General features: G+C 41.9%; 1 protein-coding gene across 5 annotated transcripts in view; it reads left to right on the top strand.

The window, feature by feature from the left end:
- The window catches only part of fhit (fragile histidine triad diadenosine triphosphatase), a 539,096-nt gene that overhangs the window by 132,887 nt on the left and 378,314 nt on the right, over window positions 1-27,895 (top strand). The window contains exon 1 of one of the 5 annotated variants that reach the window (XM_007895161.2): window positions 8,119-8,151. The exons of 3 other annotated variants lie outside the window; for them this stretch is intronic. The gene's annotated coding sequence lies outside the window, so the exon portion shown is untranslated. Of the gene's footprint in view, window positions 1-8,118; window positions 8,152-18,110; window positions 18,128-27,895 lie in introns of those variants that run through there. One more of the 5 variants, XM_007895163.2, reaches the window with a different exon arrangement.

A 27,895-nucleotide genomic window follows, 5' to 3' on the forward strand; every position in this document is an offset into this window, starting at 1 on the left:
GTGGAGGAGACCGGAGCCGGAGGAACGGAGGGTACGGGCAGGTAGGTAGGGGGATAGTAGGTTGGAGAGGTAGGAGGGAGCAAGGCCGTGAATGGCCTTGTAGGTGAGGATGAGGATCTTGAAATCAATCCTCTGGGGGATGGGGAGCCAGTGGAGGCGAGCGAGGGTGGGAGTGATGTATATATGCGGATGACATTCAACTCTACTTCTCCTCCTCCAGCTGTGACCCCCAGTCCTCTGATGTTCTGTCAGCTTGTCTGACAGACATCAAGGCCCGGATGAGTGCAAATTTCTTGCAGTTAAACGTCAACAAGACAGAAACCCTATTCTTTCTCCCATCGACGTCTTCTGTCCTGCGGTTCCGACCACCTCAACCTACCCAATCTGTCCTTAAAACTCTCTGAACCCGTGCGCATTTAGGCGTCGGGTTCGATTCCCAGTTATCCTTCTAGTCTCTACACATGTAGTCTCTGGCCAGGACTGTCTTCCTCCACCTCGCCCATTGCTCGTCTCCGACAATACCTCGCTCCACAAGCTGCCGAAACCCTTGTCCACGCCATCGTCCCCTCTCAGCTGGACTACTGAACGCCCTCCTCGCTGGTCTCCCCTCCTCCACGATTCACAAAATTCAACTCATCCAAAACTCTACCTCCGCATTCTCACCCATACTGAACTCCGTACCCCAATTACCCCAGTCCTTGCCAAATTCCACTGGCTCCCTGTCACAGAACAGATCGACTTCAAGATCCTCACTCTAGTTTTTAAATCCTTACACCTTAGCACTGCCCTATCTCTCCAACCTCCTCTCTCATCACAGCATGACCCAGCTTTGCTGTTGTATCAACAGATGCCTGCTTAGTATTATGCACAATTCTTAGTTAAAAAGACGAAAAAAAGGCTTACATGGAATTCTTAAAAGAGGTGTAAATAATCATAATCATTGTTCTTGTTTGTTTTATCAATAGGAGAGCATGTCAAAATTTTGTTTTTCAATGGAATCCAATGCATATAGTGTTTAAGGGGTCCAGCCTTGCTCCAGCCTGGGACTCCTCTGCCGGACTCACTGTGGCACTCAGAGTTGGCTGTCCAGCAGCAGCCACAAGGCAGTTTGGAAAAAGATGGAATGGATACTCTCGCTGTTCATCCCTGGGGACCTACTGTTACGGCACTCGGTGCTCTACGACCTCTTCCCGGGCACTCACAGTGAAACCCACATTGAGTGTGCTGGAGGATCATATACTCGGTAAAGGAGGCCCTTTGGCATTCCCCAAACCCGGTGTTCTTCTGGCAGAATGAGGGGATGGTGAGAGCCTGCCTCAGGCTCGCGCACACTAGGATCAGGGACTATATACTGAGGGACACACTGAAGCTCGACTCATCCACAGCAAAGGTCAGATGGGGCCTGACCTCGGCAGGAGCCGTTCTTGTGCCAACTGCTCAGGGGGCACCCACGGGTAGCCCACAAATGCATCCAAAACTAGGACTGAAATAAATGTGAGAGTAAACTTATAAACGTACAGATGGACCCTCGAGATGTAAACAAAGATCACCCCAGGCGACACCTTCCCCCTCACTGAGGTCACACCACCCGGCTATACCTCCCACCATACCCCACATCCCAACCGCTGTGGCAGTGGCGTGGCCCTCATCTCCAGTACCTCACTTGCTCTATCCCCTTACTCCTCTGGCTCATTCCACTCATTCGAGCACCTTACACTCTACCATCCCTCCAATCTTTACTTCAAAATTCTCCTCATTTACCACACCCCCCAAAAAAACTCTCCCACCTTCATCTCTGATGTCTCCACCCTCCTAGCTTCCTTCTGCCTCAGTTCTGAACACCTCCTTGTCCTTAGCGACTTCAATCTTCACTTCACCCCCTCCTGCTCTATCTCCTCGGACTTCTCTTCTCTGCTTTCCTCTCACAACTTCTCCATCCGCATGACAATGCCATTTACATTCATGGCCACCCACTCAACCTGGTGATCACCTGGAGCCTCAGTGTCTTGGATATCACAAATACAGACAAAGCCATTTCATTCGCCTTTAATTCCTCTAACCTTCTCCCCGCCACTACCAAACCCACCTCTATCTCCCACCGCCCTGGAAAAAATCTCCCTGCAATCTCTCTCCGCAGCCCTTGGAGCGGAAGGACAACCCCAGGCTCCTATTCTCCACCACCACCCAGCTCCTCCGTCCACCCTCCCATACCTCGTCCATTTTCTCCTCAAGCTCTGACTGTGAGGAGATGCTGGATTTCGTTGAGTCCAAAATTGAGGTGATCCATTCAGCTGCCTGTCTTCCCCTCCTCTCTCATCACCACCATATCCAGGATGAAACACACCACCTGCTACCTTGACCCAATCCCCACCCCTCTCCTTACCTCCCAGCTCCACCTCCTCACCCCTCTACTCTCTGACACCATCAATCTCTCCCTATCATTCTATCTATCCATGGCACCATTCCCATCCACCTAAAACAGCTATAATCACCCCATCCTGAAAAACCTTCCCTGGACTCATCTCTGCTTTATACCTACCAGCCCATCTTCAACTTCCCTTTTCTTTCCAAGGTCCTTGAAAGAGTTGTTGCTTCCCAGCTTCGCTCATTCCTCTCCTACCACTCCCTTCAAGAGCCACTCCAATTGGGCTTCTGTGCTGCTCACAGCACGGAAACTGCTCTGTTTAAGGTGACAAACGACGTCCTGTCCATCTGTGACCAGGGCTCCCTCTGCTTCCTCGTGCTCCTCGACCTCACTGCTGCCTTTGATACCATCCTTCTCCACCCGCTCTCCTCTCACCTCAATCTTCAAGGTTCTGTCCTTGAATGGTTCAGGTCTTATCTCTCACACTATCTCCAATTTGCCTCCGCCAACGGTTTCTCTTCCAGCCCCCGCACAGTCTTGTGCTGTGTTCCTTACAACTCTGTCCTCGATCCCCTCCTCTTCAACCTCTACATGCTCCCCCTTGGTGACATCATCTGTAGGCATGAGGTCAACTTCCGTGTACACCCAACTTAATCTCTCTGCCTCCACCCTCGATTCCAGGACCACTGATGTCCTGACAGACTGTCTGTCAGACATCAAGTCCTGGATGAGAGCCAACCTTCTACAACTGAATTCAGTTGTAGAAGTTGTAAGGTATTCAGCCCTCCTGATTGGCTCGCGTCAGCTCCTCCGCACCTCAGGCACTGACAGCATCAGTGTCCACGGATGCACACTCCGCCTCACCAAGCCAGTCAGGAACCTGGGCGTCTTGTTCAACCCTCAACTGTCATTTCTGTCCTGGTCTACCTTCCCCCACCTCCACAAAATTGCCCTACTTTGCCACTGCCTCACCCCTCAGGCCACTAAAACCCTCATACATGTATTCGTCACCTCAAGGCTCGACAACGGAAACGCCCTCCTTGTCAGCCTCCCCAACTCTTCCCTCCACAAGCTGCAGATCATCCGGAACTCTGCAGCTCGTGTCTTCTCCCTCACCAGGCTCCGTCATCCCCACCCTCGCCCGGCTCCACTGGCTCCCCATCCCTCAAAGGATAACTTCAAAATCCTCATCCTGACTTTCAAGGCCCTCCATGGCCTTGCCCCGTCCTACGTCTCTGACCTGCTGACCCCCGATCAACCTATCTGCTCCCTCCGCTCAGCAGGCACCAGCCTGTTCCATGTCTCCCGCCTGACCCGTCCTACCATCAGCGGCCGGGCTTTCAGCCTTTCTGCCCACACACTCTAGAACTCTATCCCACAATCCCCTTGCCTTGCTCCCTTCCTTGCCTCCTTCAAGGCACAACTCAAGACCTTCCTTTTCGACCGTGCCTTCAACTGCCCCCTACCTCTCTGCTCTCTCACCCCAACCCTGCCACCCCACACTTGGGTCCTGATCCCCGACTGTTCAGCGCCTTGGGACGTCCTCCCGACGTGAAAGGCGTTTACAAATGTAATTTTTTTGTGTTGTGGTTCTCGGTTCGTTCAACAAGGAACGATATCTGATGAGTGCTGTTGTCATATTTCAATTGTATTTCAGTGGTACAGTAAAGTGCACTCAATTGTGCACAAATTCAGTTTGTGAGCATGTTTTTTCCTTCTCAAACCAGCATAATTTGTGCAATGAAATTTTGATCATTTGTAGGCATTTCTTTCAGATGGAAATGCTTTATGCAACGTACCTGATTTGCCTTCTGTGACCTTCACCTACTTGTTTTCTTTCTTGCTTTCAGCCTTTCTGCCCCCATTCTCTGAAACTCTATCCAGGAATCCCTCTGCCTTGCTCTGTCCCTCCTACCTTCAAAACAACAAGAAGAAGTTACATCTACATAAGGCCCTCCACGCGTGTGGTGTCTCAGAGCGCTTAGACCTGCCTTAAGACCTTATGTTTGGTCACTTCTTCCCCCCACCCTGCCCCAAAATGCTTTGGCACAGTCTCCTGGTGTGAAAGGCACCACATAATCATATATAAGTTGTTTTCTTCTCTCTTTTTTCACATTCCTCCTCTCTTACTCTTTCTATTGCTTTCTCTTGTTCTTATATAAATGTAATTTTGTTGTTGTTGTTTCTGTTTCATTGCATTTTATGTAATAAATCACAGCACAACATATTCTCAAATAATCAGCCATAGTGTTTGAGCGTGTCACAGTTTGAATTTGTGAAAGATGAGGTGCACCGTCAAGTTAAGTATCTTGTTTACTTAACCCAACACTGACTTTACTGCTGTTCAGAAAGCAAGATTCTCCTGCTGGGTGGGAGGAGATGCAAATCCACTAATTAGTTTGTACTATTTCATCCAACATAGCAAACCTATTAAAAAATGTATTATTGTTAAACAAATATTTGCTTCCTTGCCGAGCCTGTTACTGTTGCAAATTGAACATGAGAGAAGAGAGCTTGTTAAGGGAATGTCACAATTACATTTTGCCTGTTTCTTAGAGCAATTTTTGTACTTCAGATTGCACATTGTAATTTTCTTTTTTCTTTAAAAAAAATGATTATTTTGTCTGGGGAGATACAGCAGTTGGAGTAAAACCCACAGTCGGGTAGATTTGATTTCTCTGTGAAACGTTGGACTTTTTCTTCCATGGTCCTTTGCATGTTTCACAACACAAAACATGTTGCTTGCTGATTTAGACTAAAAACAATTGAAACTGCATTGAGAGTGTATATAAGGTGCACATGTACATGACTCAAAGCAACAAGGGTGTTGAAGGATTTCCCTTAAAGAAAAACATTTAGCATACATGACAGTTTAATCACTTTGCCAATAGCTGCCCAGGATTATTTTCTTTTGTGTCATAATACACATCATCCTTCATTTCAGGTCTCTGCCTTGTGTTGTGAGGTTTACCCTGAAGCCAGCAGTCAAAATGGGCGAATGCTGTGTCTGCTCCTTCAATATTTTGTAGCTGATGGGAATGCCCCTGGGCTGTTATCATGTGCCATGTTGATTGTGTTCATCGCCACAGTCAGTTTGCTCAGCTTTTTCCAGCAGAAGCAGCACTGGGCTGGCTCTGTGAAGCTGCGAAGGTTTACATTTCCCATTTTCGCTTATTCTTATGTTACAGCCGAAACCCTCGTCCATGCCTTTGTCACTTCATGGCTGGAATTTTCAAAAGCCCTCCTCACTGGCCTCCCCAGTTCCACCATTCATAAAATACAATTAATTCAGAACTCTGCCATCCAGATAAGAACCTGCACAAAGCTCCGAACCCTCATCACACCAGTCCTTGCCAGGCTACACGTCCCCCAATTTCTGAATGGATCGACTTCAAGATCCTCTCTCTCATTTTAAAATCCCTTCAAGCCTTCGCACCTCCCTACCTTTCCAACTTGCTCACCTGCCACTCCACCATCTGCTGCCTCCACTCAACCAGCTCTGGCCTCTTGTTCATCCCTCGGCCCCTCCGCTCCACCACCAGCGACCTACACCCCAAAGCTCTGGAACTCTCTTCCCCAATCCGCCCGCCTTGTCTCCTCCCTCCCCACTTTCAAATCCTGCCTAAAGATCTTTTTTGATCGTGCTTACAGTCACCTTCCCTCTCCCACTAGCTCGGGGTTAAACTCCGCCAATGTTAAGATGTTAAGCGCTCCAGGACGTTGCCCAGCGTGAAGGGTGCTATATAAATGCAATAGTTATAGTTAATTGATATAGTTGTTTCATTTGAAATAAATAAAAGAACAATTATAAATAATAATAATCCTTGCATTTGATATAGCGTTTCTCACATCTTCTCGACGTCCCAAAGTGCTTCACAGAATAGACTGTAAAGTGAATTGACTGTATATTTGTGGGCGAAACTCGGCAGCCAATTGCGCACAGCAGTGTCCCACAAACAGTCGTGGATTGAAAATGACCAATTTATTATTGTTTTGTTTTGGAGGGATTATTATTAGCAATGTGGAGTAAGGAAACGTGTCCAAGGTTTCGCCCTGACCTGCCTGGAATTGAACCCAGGTGTTTCGCTTGCCAGGCGAGTGCTCTAACCACTGAGCTCCAGGACTCCATGTTTCCAGAATATTTCCTTCTGTAAACAACATCACAACAGCCAAAATTAAAACTCATACCCGACATGGACTTTCATTGAGAGCAGAGCTGCAGAGCTTCAGATTTTGTTCTCTTCAGGAAGATACCTGTGTTAGAGAGGTTGAGGGGTGGGGGGAAGAGGGAATGATAGAGAGAGAGAGAGACAATGTTAAACTTTGCAAGCTCCTCCAGATGTGTGGTTCATCTTGCAGAATCAAGTCCGGGTTATATTAACTACTACCTACCCAGCCTAGGAGTTCTGTGGGACACCAAATTTTGTTTCATTTACAACTGCATTACGGCCGTGGGTTGATTTGCACAATCTCACTGCATCTTGACATTATCCCACCTTCAATGTTCAGTCCTCGTTGCAACACGTTGTATTCTTCTCACCTATTTAATTACATTTCCATTTTGATACTTCACTCAGAAAATCAAACAGTATTGCAGCCCACATAGAGTTATGTACATACTGTGGTGTAGTCTTGGCCATCTGTTCATTTGGATTTTTTTTNCAGGTTATTAATGTAACATTTATGAGTAAAATCTAACAGTGCAAAAAAGCTAAACCTACGTGTGTATTCCACAAATGTTTGAGTTAGAACCAAATACAGTAGAAGCTGGTTAAGCCAGACAACAACAACAAAAAATCACATTTGTAAAGCGTCTTTCACGTCAGGAGGACATTCCAAAGTGCTGGACAGTCAGGGATTGGAGCTGAGTAGGGGGTTGGGATCTGGAGGGGTGGAGGACAGGGAAGGTAGTAGGAGGGTGGCTGAAGGTGCGGTTGAAGAGAAGGGTCTTGGGTCGTACCTTGAATGAGGCAAGGGAGGGAGTGAGGTAAAGGAACTGTGGGATGGAGTTCCAAAGGATGGAGGCAGAGAGGCTGAAAGCCCGACCGCCAATGGTGGAGTGGGCTGGCGGGGAATGTGGAGCAGGCCGGAGCCTGTTGGATGGAGGGAACGGAAAGATTAATATGGGGTTAGCAGAGGTAGGAAGGAGCAAGGTGGTGGAGGGCCTTGAAGGCAAGGATGAGGATTTTGAACTCTATTCTCTGGGGAATGGGAGGCCAGTGAAGTCGGGTCAGGGTGGGGGTGATAGGGTCACAGAGCCTGGTGCAGGATGGGACATGAGCTGCGGAGTTCTCAAAGATCTGCAACTTGTGGAGGGAAAAGCGGGGAACACCAACAGGCAGGGAGTTGGCGTAGTTGGGGATGGACGTTTTGTCCTCTACTATCCTGTACTCTCAACAGAATGCAGTAAAACATATTTACCTTTGTTTGGCTGCAAAATACCTTCACACCCAACAGAGGAACAGCCGCTGCGCTTCCTCCCTCCCATTGCTGTTCCCATTGGACGGGAAGGGGACCAATTAGCGACACTGATGTGATTGACAGTCTGCAGCCACTTGGGAGTGGTTGGACTCCAGCCATTCACAAACAGCTCAGCTGTCAATCAATCGCAATTGATACCTCCCATTTCTTCCCTTGTTCTTTCCTGTTTCTCCGCCCCTTCACTGATTGACAGCCCAACTCCAGTCGCTTGTGAATGGCCGGAGTCCACTGCCAATCAATCTTAGACTCCTTCCATCTACATACCTTGTAGCTGAATGTAGCCACTGGACACACAGAAGGCCTGAGTGAGTAGATTCAGTGGTGACCAGCCCAACATTTTGACCTGAGTAACTGGATTTTTGTCTGAATCAACTGGCATATTTAAAACAGTCAAGAATACAAATGAATCGGGGCCGGGTGTTTTGTTTGACTTACCCAGTGTCCAGAGTTAAACAGTGTCCGATAAAGCGGATTCCAGTGTATTTAATTCATTTAATTAATAAGAAATTGGTCACTTCAATCGACTCCTGTTTGTAGGACACTACTGTGCGTAATTGTCTGCCACGTTTTGCCCACAAAATGTACAGTCAATTCACTTTACAGTGTATTCTGTGAAGCACTTTGAGACGTCTCGAAGACATGATAAGGCGCTATATCAAATGCAAGGATTATTATGATTATTATTGTCTCAATCCTCTCAGACAGGGGTCTTACACAATAGAGATGTTCAGCTAAAGTAGACATTGTGTAGGATCATGTGGGATAGGTATTTGGAAAGATGAGTTGGGGTATATTGTACCCACTCTTTGTACTGCTTACATTAAGTAATTAGAATTATTATGAGTCTATTCTTACCCCCCAAAGAGTAATTTAATAATTTATTAAAGACAGAAATTAATTTTCCCAGCCTTTTTCAGCAAAGGCTATATCTCAGCCCCCTCAGTTCCATTTTAACCTGTCACTTTCCACTTTACAACTCTTCATTTATCTCTCCAAGGAGTCTTGCTTCACCTTATGCTTCAAACTCCTACGCTAACTGCTAGCTAGTCTCAGTTTCTTTCATGCCTGTATTGTCCTCTGCCCCCACGTTGTCTGAGCTTAATCATAATATCACTCTGTTTACAACAACAACAACAAGATTCCATTTATCGAGCGCCTTTCACGTCGGGAGGACGTCCCAAGGCGCTGGACAGTTGGGTCAGGACCCGAGCAGGGGGGAAATGGTCAGGGTGAGGGGAGGGAAGGGAGGGAGCGAGGAGGGCTTAGAGAGTCGAAAGGGGAGCTGAAGGCACGGTCAAAGAGAAAGGTCTTGAGACCGGCCTTGAAGGAGGAAAGGGAGGAGGCGGCGAAGGCACTGGGGGATGGAGTTCCAGAGCCTGAGGCTGAGAGGCTGAAGGCCCGACCACCGATGGTAGGACGGTTGGGGCGGGGGATGTGGAGCAGACCGGAGCTGGAGGAACGGAGGGTACGGGCAGGTAGGTAGGGGGATAGTAGTTCGGAGAGGTAGGAGGGAGCGAGACCATGAATGGCCTTGTAGGTGAGGATGAGGATCTTGAATTCGATCCTCTGGGGGATGGGGAGCCAGTGGAGGCGAGCGAGGGTGGGAGTGATGTGGTCCCGAAGCCTGGAGCGGGACAGTACACGAGCTGCAGAGTTCTGAATGACCTGCAGCTTGTGGAGGGAGGTGCCGGGAAGGCCGGCGAGGAGAGAGTTCCCTTGACGTGATAAAGGCGTGGACCAGAGTTTCAGCAGCGTGAGGGGTGAGGTAGTGCCGTAGTCTGGTGACATTCTGGAGGTGATGGAAGGCGGTGCCAGTTGTGGCGCGGATATGAGGGAGAAAGGACAGCTCAGGGTCGAACAGAAGCTTAATCCCGGTCCCTTCATTTTGCTTGTCTCAGTTGCACCTTTACTTCCCACTTGTTTCTGTATTATTCTCTTCAATCTACCTTATAATCCTTGTATTTGATATAGCACCTTATCGTGTCATTGAGAAATCGCAAAGCGCTTCACAGTGTAAAGTGTATTTTGTAGGTGAAGTATCTTCCTGTGCAAGCCTCTTTCTGGACAGCGCAGGATTTAATATTGGATGATAATAGATTCTGGTCAAAACAGAAAAGATGGAATTTGACAGGAATGAAGGCAAACAATGTGGTAACAGAATCTGTTTTTTTTTGTGACTGTTTTATGTGTTGTGAAGACCTTATTAAGGCCTCAAATCCACAACTAAAATCAGTGCTGAAAAATATCTTGAAAGCTTATTAGCCATGCAGCAAGTAAAACATTTCTAGATTTTTCATTCACCACACTGACTTGAAATTGAAGTAGAGAAAATGGATCCTAACATTGATGTAATATGTCGTTAATATTGATGATGAGTTAATGGGTGAGGGGGAACTATTACTGTCTGAAGGATTATCTGTGGTAAGGAAGAGAAAGGAAAAGACAATGGAGGAGGAACTCATGCAGAAATATTCCTTGAGCTTTGTTTCTGTTTCCCACCTTGTCAAAGCTGGAAAATCACTTATCGTAATAATCTTTGCTTTTGATATAGCGTTTTTCCTGACGGTATGAGGGTTCAAAGAGTTTCACAGGATATACTGTGTTCTTCAGTTGTTAGAGCTGTTTTGCAGAACTGCTCAACAGTCGTCCGGGACCTTGTTGTATACCTTTCTCAGCATCTTTTCTTGCTTCACTCATTCTTCAGGACTCTAGGAGGTGCTTGTTGTGTGTGAACATCATGGCCCCTAATAGCCCCACAGCCATGCTTTTGCTTCAAACCATCTGTCCTTCTTGCCACAATTCCATTCCTTCTGTTTCAGTTAGAATGAAACATCAGGCACCCAGAGTGGTGCAGCCTCCAGCTGAAGGCTCAGCTGCCAAATGAAGGGAATAAAGGGATGAGGTATAAATTATCATGGCTGCTAAGGAAAGCTTCCATGGAGGAAATTTGTATTACTTTCCTAATAAGATTTTCAGAGAGGATGAGGGACTCTATGGCATTGCTATGAATCTGTACAACTCCAATACTCTAATGACGAACTGGATGGACTTGGTCTTCTTTTGCCTAGAGAGTTCTTATGTGCTTACGCTCTGGTGGAGTTCAGTCAGAGTGGCATGTGGCAGCTGTTTTGTTTTTCATACTTCAGTACAAGGTGCAAGGTCAGATTGCTTTACAAGGCTGTTCCATCTGAATGGGAGTCTAATATTACTAATAATAATCCTTACATTTGATATTGTGCCTTTATCACATCTTCAAGACACCTCAAAGCACTTCACACTATAAAGTGAATTGGCTGTATATTTTGCGGGCGAAACTTCCCATCTACACCAATGCTTATTTGAGACATTTTACCATTTCTTCCATGGCAAACTTACACAGAGCATTTGCTGATTTTTTTCTCTCTCTTTGATTGTGCAATCAACCATTCTTATAACAGGATATTCAATTAATTTCTTGTTCTGTGGGTTTCCTAGAGTGAACATTATATAAAAATCCACGTTAGAGTCCAGAGTTCCATGTGCTGATACAAAACATTTTTTTCTTCCCACCCGCAGTGCACAGATTCAACCAGTTACAACAACAACTCGGATTTATATAGCGTCCTCCACGACGGACGGAGTCTCAGAGCGCTTTTATTTCTCTCTCTTTGATTGTGCAATTAGTTAACAGTTAATTTATGGTTGTGTGAGATTAGCAAATGTTACATTTTTCTTTTAGTGTTTAAGAAGAATAGTAGATGATTCCTATCAGAGATAGACTGAATAGTTTGGTTGTCAGAGGGTTATATGAGACGTAGTCATATTTAGTGTAATTTAACCACATAATGTGAAATGGACCGTGGGGAATCACAAGTATTCACTTCTGTAGGTAGCCTCTGCTCTGATCCTTACATCGATTTCATACCTGAGAACAGCAGCACAGCAGTTGACAAATTGAACAGGCTTCGAACACATTTATGTACTTGGTGATCAAATGTATATTTTATAACTATATATGCCAACGTTTTATACTAATTGGGGGATGGCGATGGTGGGGGAAATAATAAACCATGTAAGTTTCATGTGCTTTCGATGATATGTAGGGTCATTGGGATTTCTCTATATGCACATTGTTGAAGTTTGCTTCACACAGAGCTCCACCCCAGGGGTTTTCAAATACAAGACTTCCTACTCATCTTGTTTGCTCTCAGTTTGGCTGCTCCATATAGGTTCTTGTAATGTAAAGCTACAATGTGTTCATCTTAAGGAAGATAATAATAATCCCTCCAAAACCAAAAACAATAATAAATTGGTCATTTTCAATCTACGACTGTTTGTGGGACATTGCTGTGCGCAATTGGCTGCCGCGTTCGCCCACAAATATACAGTCAATTCACTTTACAGTGTGTTCTGTGAAGCGCTTTGGGACATCCTCCCGACGTGAAAAGCGCTATATCAAATGCAAGGATTGTGATTATTATTATTATTATCTTAAGGAAGATGAACATTTCATAAAGTTGCAAAAAAAATCTTGGCGGGCCAGTCAGTTCGAAAACTGCATTTTCACTTCTGGGACGAGTTCAGATCCAACATTGACAAATGGGATTAAAGCCTCCTTTATCCACAAGGTATAGATCAGGCAATTGTAACACTTCTTGAGTTGTGCTCCCATGGCACAGAACACCCCACAGAGTAGCATATTCACTACAACAGGCCAGTAGGAGGGCATGTGCAGGAAGTACAGAATCTTCATATAATCTACAATTATATAATTATATAATATAATTAAGTTCTTTTGTGGTAAGGACACTGTGTTGGGGCAGAGGATGCTGTACTCCACATTTGGATTTATATCTTTCCTCTATATTGCACCTGACCCAGGAAGGCTTGATACTACAATAAAATAATAATAATCCTTGCATTTGAGGTAGTGCCTTAGCACGTTGTTGAGACGTTTCAAAGCGCTTCACAGTATATACTCTAAAGTGGGTTGACTGGGTGAAACGCAGCAGCCAATTGCTTACAGCAGTGTCCCACAAACTGTCTTGGATTGAGTGACCAAATTAGTGTTATTATTTTATTTTTACATGTTAAACGTATTCTGTTTTCCTGTAATGACTGGAGTACAAAAGGTTTGACAGGAAAAAAAGTAACCATTATGCATTTGCCACATAATTCTATGAAGAGGGAACCAAATCAAGGGCTGAAGGCTATTTTTTAAATATCCTTTGATTTTCACAAGGCAGTTCATAACGTTCCATTTGTGAGAGTTTCAAAGAACGTCTGGACTATTGGAATTAATAACAAGTTAGCTTGTTGGAATGAATGGTGATAATAGAAAGCAGAAGGTGGTAGTGAATGGGGGAAATAACTGTTGAAGTTGTGTATGGATCTATCTGGGGTATCCTGCTGTTTGCGCTCTTCATGCATGATAATGCGGGAAGGATCCTCTGATAATTGTTTTTCTATGTTAGCTGGGGCTCCAGGAGGGATGAAAGATATCAGAGAAAGGATGAGATGAATTGAAGGGGTGGTTTGGTGATTAGTGGTATTTTCTGTGCCTTAACACATAAAAGAATGAGAAATGGCATGTCTGGAAATAGTATGAAGTTTTCTGATAATAATAATAATAATAATCCTTGCATTTGATATGGCGCTTTTCACATCTTCTAGATGTCTCAAAGCGCTTCACAGAATATACTGTAAAGTGAATTGACTGTATATTTGTGGGCGAAACGCGGCAGCCAATTGCGCACAGCAATGTTCCACAAACAGTCGTAGATTGAAAATGATCAATTTATTATTGTTTTTTGTTTTGGAGGTATTATTATTAGGCTCTGTGTGGAGTAAGGAAACTTGCCCAAGGTTTCGCCCTCTGCCTGGAATTGAACTCAGGTCTCTCACTTGCAAAGCGAGTGCTCTAACCACTGAGCTACAGGACTCCACTTGTGGGTTCACTGCCATACTCAGATAAACTAGGATTTCTGACTGGGATTTGTGCTTATCCCTCTTCTGTTGTCAGGAAATCCAGGTGAATCAGTAACTATGGTTTTACAGATCAGATTGAGAAATATATTTGTTTACCAAGAACAATTGATCCTCTGTGGCATTCCTCTGTGGCATTTATTAGTAACCCAGATATTTATTTATGGGTTACTTTTCTACAATAAATACATTTTCATCCCTTTTGATAGTGATATTTTCTTATATAAGAATTGACTTAATGAAATATCTTTGAGGAATCAGAGGGTACAAGGATAGTTTCAAAATGATCATTTGATGGCAGTATTCGTGTATTAGCTGACAATACTGCTTTTAATATCAGCACAGTTTACTTCCTAGGACTATGACTTCTCACAATTGTACAACTGTGTTCCTTATTTCTTTTTCATCTGCCAAATCCTTTACTCCATGCAGATCTTCTCTCACAACGGGTTAAGTTGAAAATCAGAAAGGACTTGATCACCTGAAGAGTGCCAAAAGCAGTTTCATTATTACATTAGACAAAATAATAATTAAGAATAATGCTTGCGTTTGTTATAATAATAATCCTTGCATGTGATATAGCACTTTTCACGTCTTCTAGACGTCTCAAAGTGCTTATAGCTTCAAGAGGATGTCTTAAGCACTTCACAGACTTTATAGTAAAGTGTGGTGACTGAGTATTGTAGGCAATATTTAGTGATATAAAAAGAGGATTGCTGGGAGTGCAAAGTCAATAATTGGTATTTTGGGTGTGATTTCTCAGTGGGCATGAAAATGGGGAGAGGAAGACTGTGACGGGGAAAGGAGGGGAACCATTGACTTCAATTTGGAAACAGCCATTTCCTCCATTTTTCTACTTCCCACTTGTCACTTCTGCTAAACCAACGAGAAAACGTAAATTAACAGCACTTCTCAATCTGCTAATGACTTAACAAGCTCTCTCTTGATTTAATTGATTTTAAACTTCTTAATATCCTTCTTGACCCTTCATATATTGGTTGTAAGGAGACCCCAAGAAAACCATTTGTCTGAATGAACAATTGTGTCTTGACCTTTTGTTGGGATTGGCAGAAGGTTGCAAGGTTAGTTGCAAGGTTCCTGTGAAGCGCTTTGAGACGTGATAAGGCACTATATCAAACGCAAGGATTATTATTGCATTAGGGGTTGGAACCCATTTTATCTATGTTGATACTCCAGTGTAGTACGATGGTTGTGTCGAATTGTCGAAGGTCCCGTCCTTCAGCTGAGACGTTAAACCAACATCCCATTTACCTAACCAACAATACCCCAAATAAAATTGGTCAATCGCTTCGTAGCTGTTTGTGGACATTGTTGTGTCCAAATTGTTGTGCACAAATTGCTGCTGCATAAAGTAATCAGGCCACTTTACAGTATATCCTGTGAAATACTTTGAGACAAGATATGGCACTATATCAAATATTAATCTTGTTTTCTCTTTTAATTGATCTGTTGTTATTTGTTTTGATGTCAGGTTTCTAGCATTTGCACAAAACATTCCACAATGTTTTCCCCACAAAGCATTTTGTGATGTGACCAGTTAAAGCTCTGCTTTCTTAATGGGTAGTTTCGTAAGAAGGAAAATTACAAGTCATTTGTAGTCTTTCTCACAGCCTGTATGAGATCATATAAAGGAATTAGATTTTAATGGTAGCATTAGCAACAGCAGCACACACCACATTATTTCTGCTATTCTGAAAATATGATTATCTGTTCCGCTCAGTCTCTTTCCAAAAAAAGTGACTTTTTGTCAAAAATATGTTTTTAAAGGGATGAAAATGTAACATCTGATTTCTCTCTCTCTTCTTTCACTCTGTTTTTCTAAACCTTTCTAAACTGTGGCAGCACTTACCTGACCAGCAGTGTGGCTACAGACACTGTTTATATTCAGCATATAAACTAAAGCTTATTTTTTATTTTGAATTGTAGCAAAATATTAATTTTAACGGTTGCGATGCATGAGCAACATTTGAAAATACGCACTCAGCTTCATCCCTTGAGCTTTACACAACTCTGTTGCATTCATTCAGTGTTTCCACAAGTTGTTCATTTGTATAGATATCATTTTGATTTTTTTCAAGTGTAAATATTCAGTATTTTTAATCAAATTCGTAAATGCAAATCATGTCCCAATCGACTTGATCCAGTTCCCCAGTACACTCTTATTTCTTACTGTACTTTTACCACAAAGATTGGCATGTGGATTGATTCCCCAAATTCAAGTTGAGCTCTGCATCAGAATGGTTCTGCAGACTTGATGTCTCTTTTATGATATAATATTGAAGATTCTGTGTCTATGTGTGTGTGAGTGCTTTTTTGCTCAGTCTTGTTCGAGTCGAAGTGCAAGGTTGACTTGCCTTGGGTTTCAATTGGCATCTTCTGCTGTGGAGCTTAATGCTTATTGACCTAAGATAATGTAAGAATTTATAACTATAATTAAAATGTCTTTGCCCATACATCTTAGGGCACTAAATGTTTTGTCCTGGGATTATAAATACTTCTGCGCTGTAAATCATAATTATTATAACTCCTTAAATTGGGAAAGATGTCAAATCGGGTCTGTGCAACTCTGTAGGTTTTAATTCCCAGCTGAATAGTGTAGGAATCTTGCATTAAAAAAAATGATGTCCATACAATAAGGTTGACCAAGGGCATGTCTTATTGTTTTTCTCCATGTACTTGTAATACATGTACAGATGGAATAATAATAATAATAATAATCCTTGGATTTGATATAGCGCTTATCACGTTGGGAGGACGTCCCAAAGCGCTTCACAGAACACACTGTAAAGTGAATTGACTGTATATTTGTGGGCGAACGCGGCAGCCAATTGCGCACAGCAATGTCCCACAAACAGTCGTAGATTGAAAATGACCAATTTAATTATTGTTTTTGGTTTTTGGAGGGATTATTATTAGGCGTGTGGAGTAATATATTACATTTATTATCTATAAGCTCTGGTAATTTCTTGGACCCCTTTTTATGTATTTTTTAAATTTCCACCTACAGAATACCCAGTCACTATACTTTACAGTAAATCCGTGAAGTGGTTTGAGAGATCCTTCCAAATATATAAAATTCAAGGATTATTTATTATTGACGTTTTATCATTTGACTTATTAGTGACTTTTTCTCAGTGAATCACATTTGTTTTGTTTTTACATCTTGATCTGCTTGCCAACCAATATACAGTGTGAGCTATTCTCAAGCAACCTTCAAATCTCTTCCAAACTGATAGAGAAAGCTCACTGGTTATTGTAAGTCTTTAATATTTGCTATTGTGTTCTAAAACCTAAGAATATTTACACACATTGTACAATAGGAATAATAATGCACGGATAAGTGGATCAGGCGGCTTTGGTTTCCTTCCTGCTGAGTGGCTCTTCAGAGGTAGGGAAATGGAATCGGATGTGGTATACAATGCAATGCTCTATTATCAATGTTCTATTGTGTGCAATGAAGAAAATCATTCTACACACCATCATTTTCATCTATCTGCCACTGCTACTTTGCAATTCTAATTTCCAGTTTTGCATTAGAATACACAAAAATAATCAGGAGATATTCATGAAGGACAATTTATATTATAGTGTCAGGGACCATTAATCATTTTTATTCAACCTCCAGAAAATTCAGACTCAAAATACCATGGATATTGCTAAGGAGAAATAGTCTGACATAATTTTCCAGATTAATATTTTACATCCGCCTGAATAACACAAGCCAAATTCAAAGGGAAAAGCTACTAATCCAACCTTGTCTGCATAAATTAGCATATCTGAGCATGGCACATCATGTGCAATCGTGACCCAGCGGCTGTAATATTCTCCAGTAGATTGTATCCCAATCAGCCATGCAGTCTTACAGGGAATGAAACTGTTTTATGTTAGTGAGTAGTTTCTCAGGGGATCTTGCAAGGACACTTCAGATATATTCTTCTCCAACCTATTTATACTATCTCGAGTGTCCAAGTCTTGGACAAAAAAGCCTTACGGGGGCAAAAGGTTATCGCAGAAGTCAGTTAACAAGGTGTCTGGTCCAGGATTATTCTTATCAATTGATTCATGCAAGCTTTTCCGAAAAATGAAATGGAAAATCTGTTTTATTCTGTTTGATAACATTCATTAACGTAGTGCACTAGGAACTTAAAAACTTGCACAGAGATAATGTGCTTAATAACATATTTCCTGAAATATGACATTTCTTCTTAACTTGGAGTCCTGTAGCTTCGTGGTTAGAACGTTTGCCTCGCAGGTGAGAAGGCCTAGGCTCAGTTCCCGAGCAGAATGAAATGTTAGGTAAGTTTCCTTACTAGACATGCCTCTGTTTACCTAGTAGTAGAACCCAGTTGTTAGTCGTTTGGCTGATTGCTTTTCTGGGGGTAATAATCTCTTTAAAAAAAATTTGGTCACTCAATCCACGACTGTTTGTGGGAGACTGCTGTGTGCAATTGGCTGCCGTGTTTGGCCTTCAAAATATACAGTCAATTCACTTTACAGTATATTCTGTGAAGTGCTTTGAGACGACTCAAATACACGCATTATTATTACTGAAATCAAAAGTATGGATGTGTTGTTACAGCTGCGTAACCAAATAATGTTCTGTTCTTGAGTGACTAAATGATGTGGACAGAAATTGGGCTCTCTCAGTCAGTCACAAGCATGATACAGCGCAGTTAGCGCAGAATAGTTATAACAACAACAACAACAAAATTACATTTGTGAAGTGCCTTTCATGTCAGGAGGATGTCCCAAGGTGCTGAACAGTCAGGGATTAGGACCCGAGCGTGGGGGGACAGGGTTGGGAAGAGGGAGGGCAGAGAGGTAGTCGAGCTTTAAGGTGACAAATGAGGGTTTACATGAGGGTTTCGGCAGCTTGAGGGGTAAGGAAGTGGCAGAGTCGGGCAATGTTGCAGACGTGAGAGCTTCCAGAGCGGGTCTTGGCACAGATATGGGGGAGGAAGGACAGTTGAGGGTCAAGACGCCCAGGTTCCTAACCGGCTTGGTGAGATGGAGTGTGCATCCGTGGATACTAATGCTGCCAGTGCCTGAGGTGTTGAGGCACTGGTGCGAGCCAATCAGGAGGGCCTCAGTATGGCTGACATTCAGTTATAGAAAGTTGACTGTTATCCAGGACTTGCCACATGTGCTGTTTGTGTCTTCTATCAAAATAATAATACTTTAGAAATTAGAAATTGGCGCACTTTAGAGTCTAGAGAAGCAAGGATTATTCTCCTTGGAGCAGAGAAGGTTAAGAGGAGACTTAATAGAAGTTTTCAAAATTATGAGGGTGAACAAGGAGAAACTATTTCCACTGACGGGTGGATCGGTAACCCGAGGACACCGTTTTAAAATAGTTGGTAAAAGAAACGGGAGAAATGTTTTCACACCGCAGATTGTTCTGATCTGGAATGCATTGCCTGAAAGGGTGGTGGAAGTCAATTCGATAACAACTTTTAAGAGAGAAGAAGATAAATATTTGGGGAGGACAAGTTTGCAGGGCTATGGAGAGAGTGGGGGAGTGGGATTGATTTGGATAGCCCTTTTAAAAGAGCTGGCTGAGACATGATGACATGAAGACATGATGGGCCAAATGGCCTCCTTCTGTGCTGTATAATTCCATGGTTCTATGCTTCACAATGTTTCTGTGAAGTGTATTGAGTGTATTTTGTAAACTAATCCAGCAGCTAATATGCACCCAACAATGTTCCACAAACAAAGGCCACACTTAAACATGAGTTTAGAACAGAGGGTTGAACTAGATTTGACAAATTTTAATTTGCCATGTTGCAGTATGTTAGCTCAGGTTCAAATAAAAGCTTTAATCCCAGGTCTTCATTGATGGTGGTTGAGGCCAAGACACTCGTCCTATTAAATAGTTGGTGCTGTGATAGGTGGATATGCTGGAAGGATGAGATCAATTGGGGCAAGGGACCTTCTTCATCCAAACTGATCTTGTGATAATATTAAACACTGCAAATAATAATAATAATCCTTGCATTTGATATAGCCCCCATCCCTTCTTATCACATCTTCAAGTCGTCTCAAAGCGCTTCACAAAATATACCGTGAATTGAATTGACTGAATATTTTGTGGGTGAAAAAAAAATGAGTTTGTTTTAAAAATCCACAATTGAAATATCCAGTCTTTTTTGAGTTTCAAGAGCATAATTTTAGTGAAGTCTGAAAAGTTTTCCATGAAACTAGTCTTGTCTCTGTGTTTGATTTACTGCCTGCAGTATTCAAAGTCGAATAGCCGTATAAAACGTAGTGCTTCATAATTCACAGCTATCTTCTTCCTTGTGGAATGAACTGTTTTACATCATTGTTGTCAATTGTGTATCTTCTCTTTATAAGTTCAAGTAGTAAATGGAGCAAAATTATTTACCTGATGGGAGTTTTGGTGAAAACATTGTCAAGTGGTCATTTTGCTTTGCTATCTAATTTAGCTGCCTTACAATACCCTTATTGTTTCAAATAACATTTGAGTTTCTCTAGAACAATTGAAAAGGACAACCAATTAAATGGATCACTTTGAACAGCAAGGTGTGAATTGCATTTTCAGACACCAGTACAATGGTAAAACATGAATGTGAGCTAAATTTCTTTTAATTAGTTTGTTTGAATGTTCTCTGTCAAATGCATAATTATGATCATGGAATCAAGTCTCTAGAAAAGGTTGGACCACTCACTTTTTTTTCAATCATCAATGGCAGACTCCTCTCAGTGAATTTATTCTGCAGATTTTTCTTAAAGTGGTTGAATCTAAGCTAATTTAGGGAACAGTTTATGAATTTGGCAATGGGCTCTTTGAAGACGAGTGATATCAATTGACCTACACGTTCTCAGCGACCTCATTTCAGAATTATAGTAACTGCCTGAAAATTGATAGGACAGGATGAGGAATTGGAAAGAGCATTACTTTAAGAGTAATTTCAAGAAAATTGGATGTAAGCTTCAAAATTTATTCACACACTGTCACTGAAGTGTCTGCCTCTTCAATTATATCATCTAAACTGCCAGGTCAATTGTTAGTTTAGGTAATTCATGGAAATCAGTATAGCAAATGCTTGCTGCTGCCGCACAAAGATGACTTATAAAACTAAATTAAAGAGTGATATGTGAAACTGATTTATTTGTCACCGATCTTAGTCTTCTCAGTCTTGACTAAAGGGTTTAGAGGAGAAGATGAAGTGCTGACAACTAAACTCTTTTTAAAAGTAAGATGAATGTATTCTAAGTTTTAGTTTTAGGTGGATTGGCAGATTTGCTACAGCTCTAAATGAAACTATGAAATGGAGGATAGCCAACATACCTTTCCTTGATGAAAGATTGCCTGTAAATTCTAAGACTACATTGTTCCAGTAAAAATAAACAAGTGAGCTTTTCATGCAGAAAGCTTCAGTGAAGTGATCAGTTTTGATCTAAATTTTTAGTGCAATGCAGAAATTGCAATTATTTTGGATCATTGTGTAAACACGTGAAATGGTAAATCTGTGCTGAGTAGGTGCAAGGAGAGAGATCTAAACTATTTCTGACAGTTTAACCACCAAACCTGAATTTTACACAAGATCAGAAAATTGAATCTAAGTAAGGTCTGAGATTTAAAAAAAAGCATTCGGGCGCTGGGTTTTTAATAAATAATCCTTGCACCCACTATCTGGATTTGTGGATGTATGATTCTTATAGATCTAGGTAATTCTGGGGTTAAATAGATCATACTTTTAGGAAGACTAGATTTAATCTTCTGTTTTTAAATTTAACCCTGTAATTACACAAAAGTACACTAAGTTTCCATGTAAAATCAACTCCTGATGCTTTGTGCATGTCAACCTGGCTGAGTTGCCTCTGAGCCAGAAGACTGTGGGTTCAAGCCCCAAAATGGGACTTGAAACTCATACAGTCTGGGTGACTCTCCAATACAGCACTGGGGATGTGCTATATTGTTGGAGATGCTGTCCTTCTGATGAGATGGGTGGATTTAGGTGGATATTTGCTTGTTCAGGTGGATGTTTCGATGCCATGGCACTATTTAAAAAGAGAAAGGAGTTTCTGGCCAACAATACCCCGAATAAAATTGGTCATTCACTTGATGGCTGTTTGTGGGTCATTGTTATGCAAAAATTGGTTGCCACATTTGCCTACAAATAGACAGTCATTACACTTTATAGTAAAACTTTGAGACATCCGCCCAACATGAAAGACACTAACCAAATGTAAGGATTATCATTGTTTTATTGCAGTGTTCTAAAATGTAGGTAAAAGCTTTTATGTGAAGTGCTGCCTGCACCCGGTAAGTTTCAAATATTTAATGGGTAAAATTTACTAGTCAAAACCAACCATCCATTACACAAAAATAGAGATAAAACAAAATGATCCAGCCTGACAGATCCAACCTGACAGATGTGTCGCTTCTTCCTTCCTATAATTCCTGTTCTAAAAGGATATTTACGAGAAACGAAAATCAATGAAACGCACCAAATTTATTTTCACTCTGTCAGTCCAGCACTGACAGCTCTTACTGTAAAGAGCAGTTTAAATTTAGACATGTATGATTTCTTTACTCATCCTGGCAAGGTGCCTGGAAGGGAACACGTTTTCCCTCTTAGTTCCAGTATCCACATTGAGCACTCTTGCCTTAGGTGTAGGGCGAGTTTCATACACAGGATGTTATTTGTGTCAATCAATATTTTTTACTCTTCCAATCTCTTTGAATTACAGTGTCAATTAGTGCCAAATTACAGGAGGTTATGGCAGACTCAAGAACATTCAGACTGCTTCAAATCATTTCATTTGGATCTTGGAGTTGTCAGAGATCGAAGGGACTGTGACTAAAATATTATACTCTCCACATTAAATGGTCATTGACCATAGACTGGCTCGCAAAGCATGATGGCCTGGTTTGTTATCTAGAAAATGAGAAAGATACCCAGACAATAAGGGTTCGTTATCTAGACAATGAGTAAGATATCCAGAAGGAGGAAGTCCATTGTGATATAATCGCAAGAGAGTGATAATGGTTGCTGCTAAGAAGTGAAAAACAACACTTTGTAACTGCAAGGGCAGTTGAAACCAACTCCATATATGGAAAAACTCACTAGGTGAGCAGGAGATAACAAAAGGTCATAAAATTACCAAATGTCTGTTGAGAAGGCAGGAGAGCTAAGAACTAAGATGAGTGGCTAATTATCTTGTCAAGAACTGGTTAACTTCAAGAAAACAGTAGCTTCGAGCTCTCAGGGTGCCACCCTGACCATTACAAGCCTGAGTCACCCTCTGCAAGTGTAACACTGAAAACTTTGATTGTTGTGACTGTTGATGGATTTATAATAAACTAACCTTTCGTTATCATTCAAATGTTCTTTGTCCGATACTTTACCTCAGCGTCCACCAACTTGGATTTGAGATTTAAACCACCACTGATGAGGATAAGGAAAAACCCTACAGGACTTCCATTAAGACTGGATTGTAAAATGTGGTGGTGTTGTGGGTGGATATTCTGGCTATTTGCTGTGAGTTACTTTTGAGATTGGAAAATACTTTTATAGAACACTCCCCTATAGCGAGAGAGAGAGCTTTATAGGCTGAATAGCTTTTTTGTTCTTCCATTTTTTTTATGGTGTTATTGTCATTTTCTTTTGCGACCTCCTAACCCCCTACCATCCTGCTCACTCCCTCCGCACAGCAGGCGCCGGCCTGCTTCATGCCCCCCCACCTTGCTTGTTCCACTATTGGCGGACGGGCCTTCAGCCACTCTGCTCCCATCCTCTGGAACTCCATCCCGAAGTCTCCGCCTCGCCCCTTTCTTGACTCCTTCAAGACCCATTTCAAGACCCTCCTCTTCGACCGTGCTTTCAATCACCCTGCTTTCCCCCCTGCCCTCTACCCTCCCCGATCCTGACCCCCCAGCTCGGGGCTGAAACTCTGTCTGCCCAGTGCCTTGGGACATCCTCCCGACATGAAATGTAATTTTGTTATTGTTGTTCTTTTGAAGAGTTTGCTTTTAGCTTCCCTGATTTCTGGTAAGTAAAGAATGATGTTGCGCTGAGCAGCATCAATTTAAGGTCAAAGCTTTTGGGCTATGATATTACATCAGGTTCCTATAATTGGCTTTGACATACCCCAGCAAAAATCAGCCAGCATTACTGCTCCTCATGACTATCCAGTAACCTAACAGAATGGCGGCACAAAAACCATGGGAAGAAAAAGTTAACTTTGACCTTAGTAATAATCCACCTTGAGATAATGAGGGATGATGGACTGTTCTACGGATATTATATCTGACAAATAATGCAGAAATGTGCTTCGTACTTTGATGCTGAATTTGATTTCTTGTGAAATTTTACAGCAGCAAGTTTATTTCTAACTGCAATTTAAGGGAGAGATAGGAAGGATGATAGGCTTGTTTTATGTGATCCATTAATATTAGTGTTCAGGGTAGTTCTTCCTTCCTCGTGTTTCTGAGATTTAAAATATTTTATAAGGCTCATTATATTTGCTTTTTGTCATAATATCTAATTTAAGAAAAGTGCCATTTTCTTCCACCCTCCCTCCAGGCATTGCAAACCTTTCAACAACATTCCGTCTTAAATCGTAAGCTATGTTATGTTAATTGCACTGTGCCTTGAGTTGTGTTATCCTGAAAATAATTGATACAACACCTTGATATTCATAGTTTTGGAATCATTCTGTTATTTCCTGAGGCTCTTTTTCTCTTTTTTTCCCCTTCCTTCTCCAAATTTTTGATTGTAATTTTTTAAACCAGTCATTGTGTTTCTTTTGTTAAGAGCAATGCATTATTACATTTCATTGTTATGAATGGAACGCTTCACTTTCTAGAAAAATGTGGTGTACATTTTAAGCACTGAAATTACACCCTTGAATTGCATATATGAAATGCCAGGATGTATTAAGATGTGTTGAATTTATACCCTTATACCTTGAAACTGTTTGTCTCTCTTTGTGTGATTTGATAGGAATGCTGAGTGAAAATAGGTAAGATTTTTTTTCATTTAGCACCGAAAAGAGACTGCCAGCCAGCAAGGGGTGGAGTGGAACATATGGTTTCAGGGTCTGACATGGAGATATAATGATTCATTAATACTCAAGAGTCTTTGTAAAGTTGGAGAAATCAATCTGGAAGCTAAACACAAGCTTTGAGTAACTATTCCATGACTTTTCAAGTACTCCAATAAAACCAAATTGTTATCTACAGTATTCTGACTTTTGCTAGAAACATTACTCTTCATGACATAACCACTTATTAGAATTTGATGAACAAAACACAGTAATATGGACTCTAAAATTTGTCTATTGGACTAGATATTGCCGCACTGATACATTTTTTTGGAACTGCAAGTTCCAGTTCACGTTTTAAATATTGAATGCAAGGAACTTTTAAAATATGCCAAAGCTCTTCACAAATAGCTTTAAAGAAACTGTCTTGAAGAATAAGAAAAACCTGGAACCATGGTTGTCAGGGTGATTTTATTACAGTATCTTGCATCAGTGTAATTTTCCATCATACTTGGTTGTAAGCAGACCTGTATTCATATAAATGTTGATTGCATTTTGTGTTGGGGCAATTGAGGGTCAGATTCAGCAGTAATAATAATCCTTGAATTTGATATCGCGCCTTATCAAAATATCTCAAAGTGCTTACTGTAGAGTGCAGTGGCTTTGCTCTGTCTGGTGACAAGAGATTTGTTTTCTTCTTCAACTGTACTCTATCTATTTTATTTTCCTCCCTTCCTTACTGCTTCCTTTTTTGAAGGTAGTGACTCGTTCTCAGGCACAGGTCCACAAGCACCAGCAAGCCTTGAGTATCTTGCCCTTTATGTGAAAACAGGAGATGAATGTCAGTTGAAGGTCACAACCTAACCTGATACTGTACTCACCTGATATCTACTTTTGCACTTGCAGCAGGAGTTACTGATGAGCTGGACCAATAGAAAAGTGCGGAAATATTTGCCAAAAATTGCGGGGGGAAAATTGCGGGGGTTGATGTGCATTTTACTGCCAACCTACATTTTTTCACTTTATTGATAAAAATGAAACATACAACAACAATAATAGGCTTACATTTGTATAGCGCCTTTCATGTCGAGAGGACGTCCCAAGGCACTGGATGTCCATGAGGAAATAACACAAAGAAAATCATTATTTTCTTCTTTAAAAATAACTGGGTGAACGATTGGGTTGAGGGGGTGGGGGGGGATGGGGGGGGATGCGAACAGCAACGCAGGCCCAAAAGGGCCTGGAGATCCGCCACAAAACAGACACTCAGGACCAGCCTGACTGCTGGGCTACAGGAGCTCACCACCTCCCGCCTCTCAGGGCCCAGAGACAGAGGAAGACGCACACACTCATAGACACACAGGAATACACACAGGCACAGAGAGAGAGACACTTTTTTTTATTATTAGACACAGACACAGAGAGACACACATTCTCAGCGAGAGGGAGACACACACACACTCAGACACAAAGAGAATCATACATTCACACAGAGTCACTCATAAACAAACACACATACAGAGGAGAGAGACACACTCACACGTAGACTCACAAACATACACACACATAGAGAGAAAGAGACACACGGACACACTCACACAGACAATCACAAACACATACAGAAGAGAGAGACACGCTCACATAGAGACACTCACAAACACACACACACATAGAGAAAGAAAGACACAGACAATCTCAACACCTGAGTGAGTGCAGGGTTACGGTGCAATGGCATGTTATCCTAAGGTATTGAGAGCACCTCGCCTTATTATGTAAGGTAAAACTGAGTAGTAAGTGTCAACTGCAGGCAACAGATGTCAGTGAGAATTAGGTATGGTTGAAGCTCAGGGAGATCTACCCACTGGGGTAGAAGGTGAGGGTTTGTGATAAGTCACTGATGGGAAGAGCTGACTGTCTCACTGTGGAACCTAAATGAAGGTAATTGGTCTAATATGTTTATTCTCACTGTTCCTAAATAATATCTGCCAATTTAACCATTTTGGCATTAAAAGTAAGTAGCGGATAAAGATTGGATTGCAATGTTACCAAGCAGACAGTTTTCTTTTTTTTCTCACCCTATCAATATTTTTCAGTTTTCAATCTATCAGAGAGATTGTCCGTCACACTGGGTATCTGTAGTCTTCAAAACAGATAGTGGCAGTAGTGCTTGGTCACACAAAGCCAACCGCGCTAGAATTTTCATTAGAATAGAATAAAGCCGACCCCTATCGATTTCAATTTCTCAAACAACATGATGCTTTTAACACTTTGTAATGACATTTTTTATTTTAGTGAAGAATGGGCACTGATATTGTGTGAAGCATGACAATAATTTTTCCAGTGAAACATGGTGAGGATTACAGTGGAAGAAACCTTGTAGCCCACATTATTATGTGTTTCTCATTTCCATAGATTATTCTCCCCTATCCTTCTCATTTTAAGTTTGCAAGAACAATTCAGAACAGGTTTTTTTTTTTGCATTTATTCCTACGCAAAATGGTTCTACCACACCTCATGCTATATTACGGGTGTTATTGAGAAGATTTGTTTTCTGAGAGGCAGCGATTTAAAATCAATAACTGGTTAGGAAAGGGCACTTTTTCAATGGTTCACTTTGATAGGGTTGACTTTGGAACTGAATGGGGCACATTTTACAAGAAATCTTTCTATTTTACATCGGTTCATGTTTCTACCTGGGAATAAAACAGTAGGACATAGCCACTGTGACATCAGAGAAAGTATGATGTCACAGTTATCGCGTGCGTTGTGCTGCCCTCTGCCCAGTAAGGAGAAAGGTTCAAGTTTAAAGATTTTCCTTCAGTAATCTCCCTTCTGATTTGTTTTCTCCTCAGGTATTTTTTTCTCTCTTACCCTTCCTCTCAAGGTGTGATGCAGTATATTGGAAACTCTTCTTCATCTTACTGATTATTCTTGAGCGAGCCTTGGCAAAGGATATCAATGGCCTGCTCTGTGAGAACTGCGCAGTGTCCTCAGATGTTTTCCAAAAGTGGTTGCTGGCGTGAGGTCAAAACCAGAACCTTGGTTTTTTCT

Source organism: Callorhinchus milii, unplaced genomic scaffold, assembly GCF_018977255.1.
Source record: "Callorhinchus milii isolate IMCB2004 unplaced genomic scaffold, IMCB_Cmil_1.0 Scaffold12, whole genome shotgun sequence".
Classification (NCBI taxonomy): Eukaryota; Metazoa; Chordata; class Chondrichthyes; order Chimaeriformes; family Callorhinchidae; genus Callorhinchus; species Callorhinchus milii.